We start from the raw sequence: 7,790 nt of genomic DNA, 5'->3' as shown, positions 1-7,790 counted from the left end.
CTGTTAGATCAGGAGATCTTAATTACTTCATCCAAACAGGACTCATGGTGTCCACATAACAGGATATAAAATTCATAACATCATATAGCCATATGCAAAGGTCCTTTTGCAATCACTTGGTAAAGGACTGTTTACCTATCATTGGCTAAACCACACCCAAATTCTTCTACTAAATATTTGGAAGAGTGTATTGGTTACACGTATCTTATTATTGGTCCTCAGGTTGAATTCGGGGCAAAAATTTGTGAGGCTTCCTTTACTTTCTATAGAAGATGACCATTTGTATCACTGATTTTTCACCTTAGGGTCTTGCATCTCTGCCTGGGCCTTTCAACACACTAATTTTATAATTACATATCACAAGTAGCAAAAAAGATAGGCACATATAACCAGAGCCATGCTTTTATTGGCTAAGATACCATTTGCATGGAGCTTTTGCACGGGATGGCCTACAAAGCTATCTAATTTCAGCTTCCTGAGTAGTTAGGATTCCACACATGAGGGAGTGTAATAGCTCATTTTTAATTGCTGGTCTGAAATTAAAAGAGGAAAGGGTACTTTACCAAGTCAGTGAACATTAAGTCCCTTAAATTCTGAATTCAAGCAAAGTTTTGGCCAAATGATAATAACAAAAATAATTCAAAACATTAATAAAATGTGTTATCGTCAGGCATACTTTTAATGAATGTGGTATGTTGGTTCATAATTTGAGGTATATAACAGGCCTAGGTAGGACTCCAGTCTGTGAACCATCCCTTCTCAGAAAGCATACAGTTTGTAAACATGGGAGTTGAGAGATTTCCAAATGGATAGTGTGTGTGTGTGGGGGGGAGGGTACAAATATGAAGGCCAACGGCACAGGTGCCTTCCAATGCCATTTTTTTTTACTAGGCCTCTGTAGATAAGCAGAAGGGTTGGGCTTGGAAGGTCGCTCAGTGTTAGAGCACTTGTCATGCATGCATGAGGTCCTGGGTTCGATTCCCCAGCACCACATAAGCAAAAAGAAAAAAAAAGCTGGAAGTGGCACTGTGGCTCAAGTGGTAGAGTGCAAGCCTTGAGCTGAAGAGCTGAGGGACAGCACCCAGGCCCAGAGTTCAGGCCACAAGACCAGACCTCCCACCCCAAAAAAGAAGAATGGTGAACAGTGTGATGGAAGGGGTTAAGTGAGCAACTAGCTAAATCTTGCAATGTGAACTCCACTGTCCTTATCTTGTAAATGGAATCATAGGCAGGATTTAAGGACTCCTTATTTTATTATGAAAATACTGTAAAGAAGAGTTATTATTTTTAAACAATTGAAATAAATACTGCAATTCTTGAAGCCACAGGAAGCCTGAGCTGAAGCACTGAAGGAAACCTCCTGTTCACAGAGAGAGCTTTCATCAGAACAGCCCACAGGGCTCATGCTTTGATTCCTAGCTTTTATGGAGGCCAAGATGAGAGAATCTCCTTTGAAGCCAGCTCTGGCTGGCTTCAACTCAGTTCCTGAGTTCAAAACCTCATATTGGCACAAAAACATTCCTTCATGAATGTGTGAAAGTATTGCTCTTCATGTAACCAAACAGCTCTGGACATATCTAGAATGACTGGCTTATATAGGATCAGGAGCCTTGGTCTTGGTTTATTAATTAAGCACTTTCTGATGTAACAGAAATTTCTTCTAAATGCCTCCAGGATATCTTTAATTACATAAATATACAGTGGCATCTATCTTGGCTCTAGAAATTCTAATGTTAGGTCAACCTTTATGTTTCTGTAAAAGAAGACAGTATATTTGTTGGAAGCTACATTATGGTAGATGGAATATTGGAGTCTATTACACAGCTAGCAGTCTGTAAGCAGCCTGTTGTAACAAAGACTTGCAGTCCAAAAATACACTTAGCTTGGAAATAGGACAGAAGGTTGGGGGAGGAGAATAAAAACAGCAACGAGAAAACAATCAGCACCAAGAGAGTGCTGAATTGGGACACTATGATGACCAGAGACAAGCCAGGAGACAGCACACAGGACATGATTACAGAGATATGTGGCATGGCATCTGGTGCCACTGCTGGACCAGCCTAAGTAGGGCCTAAGCAGGAGGCAGGTCTACAGGAAATTCCCAGTACCAGGCACTGGACTATCAGTTTGAGTAACATATCAGCCAAATGCCCATGCCTGCTTGCAGGGATCCAGCCACACCTATCAGTTGGGTGGTAAGTGATGGATGGGGCATTTCCTTCCCCCTGCATGAAAACAAGATGCCAGACCCCACCATCCACCATCTGGCCAATAGGGCACCAGCCACACCTGACCTCCTTACTAAATATTACTGTATTATTAAATCAATTTATAAAATGTTACATCCTCTTTATCGTTTTGTAACATTCAAAAATTTGCTTTTTTAAAAGCCATTTTTCTTGAGGCCCACCTCTGAAAGAATAATTCTCACATTCACCAAAAATTAAACATTCTTCTTTTGAATAGTTCATTTCTTCCTTCTTCCTCACTCCTTCGCTTCCTCTTTCCCTCTCTCACTTCCCTCCTTCCTTCCTTCCTTCCTCTCAGGGCCTAGAAGTGATGCTGTAGCTCAAATGGCAGATGATTTTATCATTTTGTTAACTTCAATTTTTGTGAGAGATTGATCAATATATTTGTGTGCTTGATTATTTCTCCTAATGTCATATCTACTTTGGCCTTCTATGAGATAACACAGGTGCGACACATCGTCCACACTGGTGTTTTATTATAGCTCACTCAGCAGAACAACTAAATGGGCTAAGAGTGAATCAATCACAAGTTGTTCATCAACAGTGATTAAAGAAATGTGCAAGCACTGAAGACACTTTGGGGTTCTCCCCTAAGACAAAATGCAGAGATTCTAGTCTTTATTAATCCATCATATTTTTTAAATATATATTTTATTGTAAAGCTACTGTATCGATTGGTTATACCATTATATGAGTTAGGTCATGAATACATTTTCTATCGAGCATTGTTACCCCTCCAAGAAAGACCTTATTATTGTTATTACTTTTTCTAGAAAAGTTTTCCATTTTTTCTACATATGCTTTTTCTCCTCTTTGTGTGTGAGGGTGTGTGTGTGTGTGTTTGTGTGTGTTTTGTGTGTTCTGTGATGAACCCTGAGCTGTGTCTTGTAGTTCGAGGACTCTACATCTGCTATATCATAAGGTCTCTATCCTGTATTGGTTCTGTATTGCAATTTCAATTTTCTTACAGATCAAAGACTTTCCCATTTGGTACAATCCTAAGTTATTTCATTTGTGTGAGTGAACTTACGTGTGTTAAGCTGTGACCTCCAGGTCTTTCCACATTGGTTGCATTCATAAGGTTTCTCTCCTTGTGTTCTGTGATGGATGTTAAGTTGTGCCTTCCAGGAGAAAGAATTTCCATGCCTGCTACATATATAACATTTCTCTCTGGTGGGTTTTTTTCTGATGGACAGAAAGGTGTATGTTCTGGATGAAAGACTTTCCACATAGGTTACATTAATAAAATTTCTCTCCTGTGTGTGCTCTCTGGTGGATAGTAAGTTGGAGCTTCTGGCTGAAAATCTTTCTGCAAATACGACATTTGTAAGGTTTCTTTCCTGTCTGTTTTCTGATGGACAGTGAGGTTTGACTTCCAGGTGAAAGTCATTCCACACATATTACATTCATAAGGTTTCTTTCCTGTGTGTATTATCTGATGGACATTGATGCTTGACTTCCAAGACAAGGACGTTCCACACATGTTACATTAATAAGGTCTCTCTAATGTGTGTGTTTTCTGGTGCACAGTAAGGTTTCTTTTATGGGTGAAAGACTTTCAACACAAGTTAAATTCATAAGGTTTTTCTCTAGTATGTGTTCTCTGGTGGCGAGTAAGCATTGATTTCTGGGTGAAAGACTTTCCACACATCTTACATTCATAAGGTTTCTCTCCTGTGTGTGTTCTCTGGTGCAGAGGAAGATATTCCTTGCAGGAGAAAGACTTTCCACAAATGTTACATTCAAAAGGTTTCTCTTTTGTGTGTGTTCTCTGGTGGCGAGTAAGCTTTGATTTCTCAGTGAAAGACTTTCGACACATGTTACATTCATAAGGTTTCTCTCTAGTATGTGTTCTCTGGTGGCGAGTAAGCATTGATTTCTGGGTGAAAGACTTTCCACACATCTTACATTCATAAGGTTTCTCTCCTGTGTGTGTTCTCTGGTGCAGAATAAGATATTCCTTGCAGGAGAAAGACATTCCACAAATGTTACATTCAAAAGGTTTCTCTTTTGTGTGTGTTCTCTGGTGACGAGTAAGCTATGATTTCTCAGTGAAAGACTTTTGACACATGTTACATTCATAAGGTTTCTCTCTTGTGTGTATTCTCTGGTGGCGAGTAAGCTTTGATTTCTGGGTGAAAGACTTTCCACACTTGTTACATTCATAAAGTTTCTCTCTTGTGTGTGTTCTCTGGTGGAGAGTAAGATATGCCTTCCAGGAGAAAGACTTTCCACAAATGTTACATTCAAAAGGTTTCTCTTTTGTGTGTATTCTCTGGTGATCAGTAAGGTGTGTCTTCCAGGTGAAAGACTTTCCACACATGTTACATTCATAAGGTTTCTCTCCTGTGTGTGTTCTCTGGTGTCTAGTAAGATATGCCTTGCATATGAAAGATTTTCCACAAATGTTACATTCAAAAGGTTTCTCTTTTGTGTGTGTTCTCTGGTGGACAGTAAGCTTTGATTTCTTGGTGAAAGACTTTTGACACATGTTACATTCATAAGGTTTCTCTCCTGTGTGTGTCCTCTGAGGGACAACAGGGTGTTTCTTCTCAGTGAAAGACTTTTCACACTGTTTTCGTTCATCAACTACAGAAGACACATGAGGACTATATGCAGCACACATCTTACCAGGTTCACTGAAAACACCCATGCTCTGACAGCCAGTGACCTTTTCTATCCTCATCCCTAAGGAGTTCCCATTATTCTTAATCAGTTCTGACTTCTGTATGGAGCTCAAATGAAAACTTCTTATAAGTCTCACTTTTTCCTCCCCTGGGTTACAATTCATGACTGCTACTTCAGAGAGATATTTATTGTGACGTTCCTGGCAGGTGCTAATCACATCCTCCATTTCTGGGACATCTAAAATGAATAATAGAAATATAGACAAAAACATAAATGAGATCCATAAATTCCTTAATGTAAAGATATTTCCTCACATTCTGTTACAATATTTTCAAATATCAAAGCATTGCTTTATGCAGAATATATATATTTCTCTGCAATTTAGTAATTAAGAAAGTAGTACTGACATTTTACAATGGAAAATAATGTTTTTCTGTATTTCAGATATTTATATTTTTCTTAAGGAAATATTTACTCAAATTATTCATCTCCATACTCTTAATGCTTCCATTCTGAATCTCCCTCTATGCCCAGCACCACTGATAAGAAATTGTCCTGATCCTATTTTCCTCCTACCTGCAAAATACTAGTTTAAAATAAAATGAGATCTCCTTACTATATTTCTTATTGTCTTTTTCTCTCTATGAATGACTTCTCTACTGCTGCGGACCGGCTTCTGTCGGGACGACGGAGGATACCTAGGGGAGGAACCTGGAATAGGATGGGGAGATGGCAAACAGACAACTCACACACATTAGGAGTGGATGCTGAGTGCTGAGTGTGATTTAATGCAGAGGATAACAAACTTTTATAATAGAAGTCTTCATAAGAAAGGGGCAAAAGGTTACACAATCTTGCTGCAAGGCTTCGTTCTTGGATGGTCACCAGCTGGTCACCTGGAAGGACAAAAGTTTACACAATCTTGCTGCAGGGCTTCATTCTTAGGTGGTCACCAGCTGGTGGCCTGAAAGGCACTTGTTTCCGGCTTATCTCTAAGAAATATAATGGGTTTCAACGTTTGTCACCAACTAACCATTACCTTATTTCTATAGAGGCCTTAATTATCCCATAAGATTTTTCCTGTTCCTTCTTTAATAGTAAGGTCACGGAGGCCTAGATCTAGCAAGTCTCAGTAAATGAGAGTACCAGGAAGTTCTTTCTCCTAAGTAGTTATCTCAGCAATTGCCATACATTCCTTCTGTTCTAGCCGCGCCTACAGCTTCTTGTAAATTTCTTACAATTCCTTCTGCTGGAGTGACTTTGTGAAACCCCCAATACTTTTATATTTGCTTATAACTTGTCTACTAGCCTTCATAAGAGGGGTTGCAGGGTAGCACTTAACTCTGGTGAGTTAGTCATATTTTTGAGACATTCATCAGATATTGGAGTCGTCAACACTCTTAAGAAAGAGCTTTGAATAAGGGAACGTTGACAATGAGTAAGCACAATGAGCAGCAGAAACAGTAAAAGATTAATAGGCACTCTTATACAGTGAGGAAAAGAAAGGCAGAAACACATCTTTCCCAGGGGCTTGCCAGCCTTTTTCCAGGAGTAGGCCTTTTAGAAGCCCTATTCTCCGAGGTAGACTTCAGTGAAGTCCCAAAACTTGGAGATAGGTTTCTGTAAAGCCCCATTCTCTGAGGTAGACTTCAGTGAAGTCCCAAAACTCAGAGATAGGTCTCTGAAGCCCCTATCTTGGTCTGATAGATGGTTTCCCATGCTAAGCAGACTCCACTGGAGTCGGCGTGGCACTCTACAGACAAAAAGAATTGCTAACATTAACTACACTGGAACATCAAATTCAGTTTGTCTCCACGAGAATTCTGGATTGACAATTCCTTGAGACAAAGGATCACGTAGTTCTCTGCCACATATGACTCCAGGGCACTAGGAATACCATTGCTCTGTACAGCTCAAGATAAACAGACCAACTGGGCTCTGGACCCAACATCACTATTCAAGATGCTTTAACTCACCTGTGAAATTCTCTTCTGAGCCTTCTCTCATCCATGGTTCTGCACCTTGCTCCAGCTTCACAATCAATATAGGTTTAGGAACACAGTGCCCTGTGAATAAGAAATAGTGGAGAACTATTGCTCTTGCTGGGTCATCATTAATGTAATGTTGCAGACATCCTGTTCACTGGGTTGCTCCTAAATCTAGTATCTCAATTGTTTTATTTTTGGAAAGGTAGGATTGGTTGTGGGGCCTGAACTCTGAGCCTGGGAGCTGTATCACAGCTCCTAAGCTCAAGGCTAGCACTCTACCACTTGAGCCACAACGCCAATTCTGGCTTTTTTTTCTGCTTTTTTTCATGCTGAGGAATCGAACACAGGGCCACAAGCATGCAAGGCAAGGGCTCTACCACTGAACCACCTTCCCAACCCATGGTGTCTCAATTCTTAACATCTCCATGGTGTACTTTCCCTCAGCTTTGGGTTTATTTTGCCAATGTGTGGCTTGAACTCAGCACTTTTGCTCAAATCTAGCATTCTACTAGTTTGTGTCTTGGCTACATTTCTAGTTTTTGAATGGTTAATTGGAGATAAGAGTCTCGTGTTCATTTTTCTACAGTTGCTTGCTTCAAACCAAAATCTTCAGATTTCAGCCTACAGAGTATCTAGGATTCCAAGCTTGAAGCAATGCAACCTATGTCAGGTTTGGCTTACAAATACACACTTTCACACTTTCACCTACTGATTTCTAGATCATACTGACAGTAGTAATGTATATTCTATCTAGACTGTAGATCCACCTATCATAATCACCCCAAGTCTGGGAAGTCAGTTTCCTGTTAGTGGATCATAGTTTAGAACTTTTGTCCAACTATTAATTTGCCTTCTTAATGAATAAGAATAAAATTAGCTCTTGAGTTACATATAATGAAGTTGAAGTTTCCCTTAGAAAGAAATG

At 39.7% G+C, this 7,790-nt stretch overlaps 1 pseudogene; it reads right to left on the bottom strand.

Annotated features, from left to right (window-relative positions):
* Window positions 1-1,745: 1,745 nt before the first annotated feature.
* LOC122118568 lies at window positions 1,746-4,935 on the bottom strand (annotated as a pseudogene).
* Between the last annotated feature and the right edge of the window lie 2,855 nt (window positions 4,936-7,790).

Source organism: Dipodomys spectabilis, unplaced genomic scaffold (genome assembly GCF_019054845.1).
Source record: "Dipodomys spectabilis isolate Male_0828 unplaced genomic scaffold, ASM1905484v1 ptg000155l, whole genome shotgun sequence".
In the NCBI taxonomy this organism is placed as follows: Eukaryota; Metazoa; Chordata; class Mammalia; order Rodentia; family Heteromyidae; genus Dipodomys; species Dipodomys spectabilis.
Note: the sequence above shows the minus strand (reverse complement) of the source record. Positions and strands in the feature narration are given on the sequence as shown.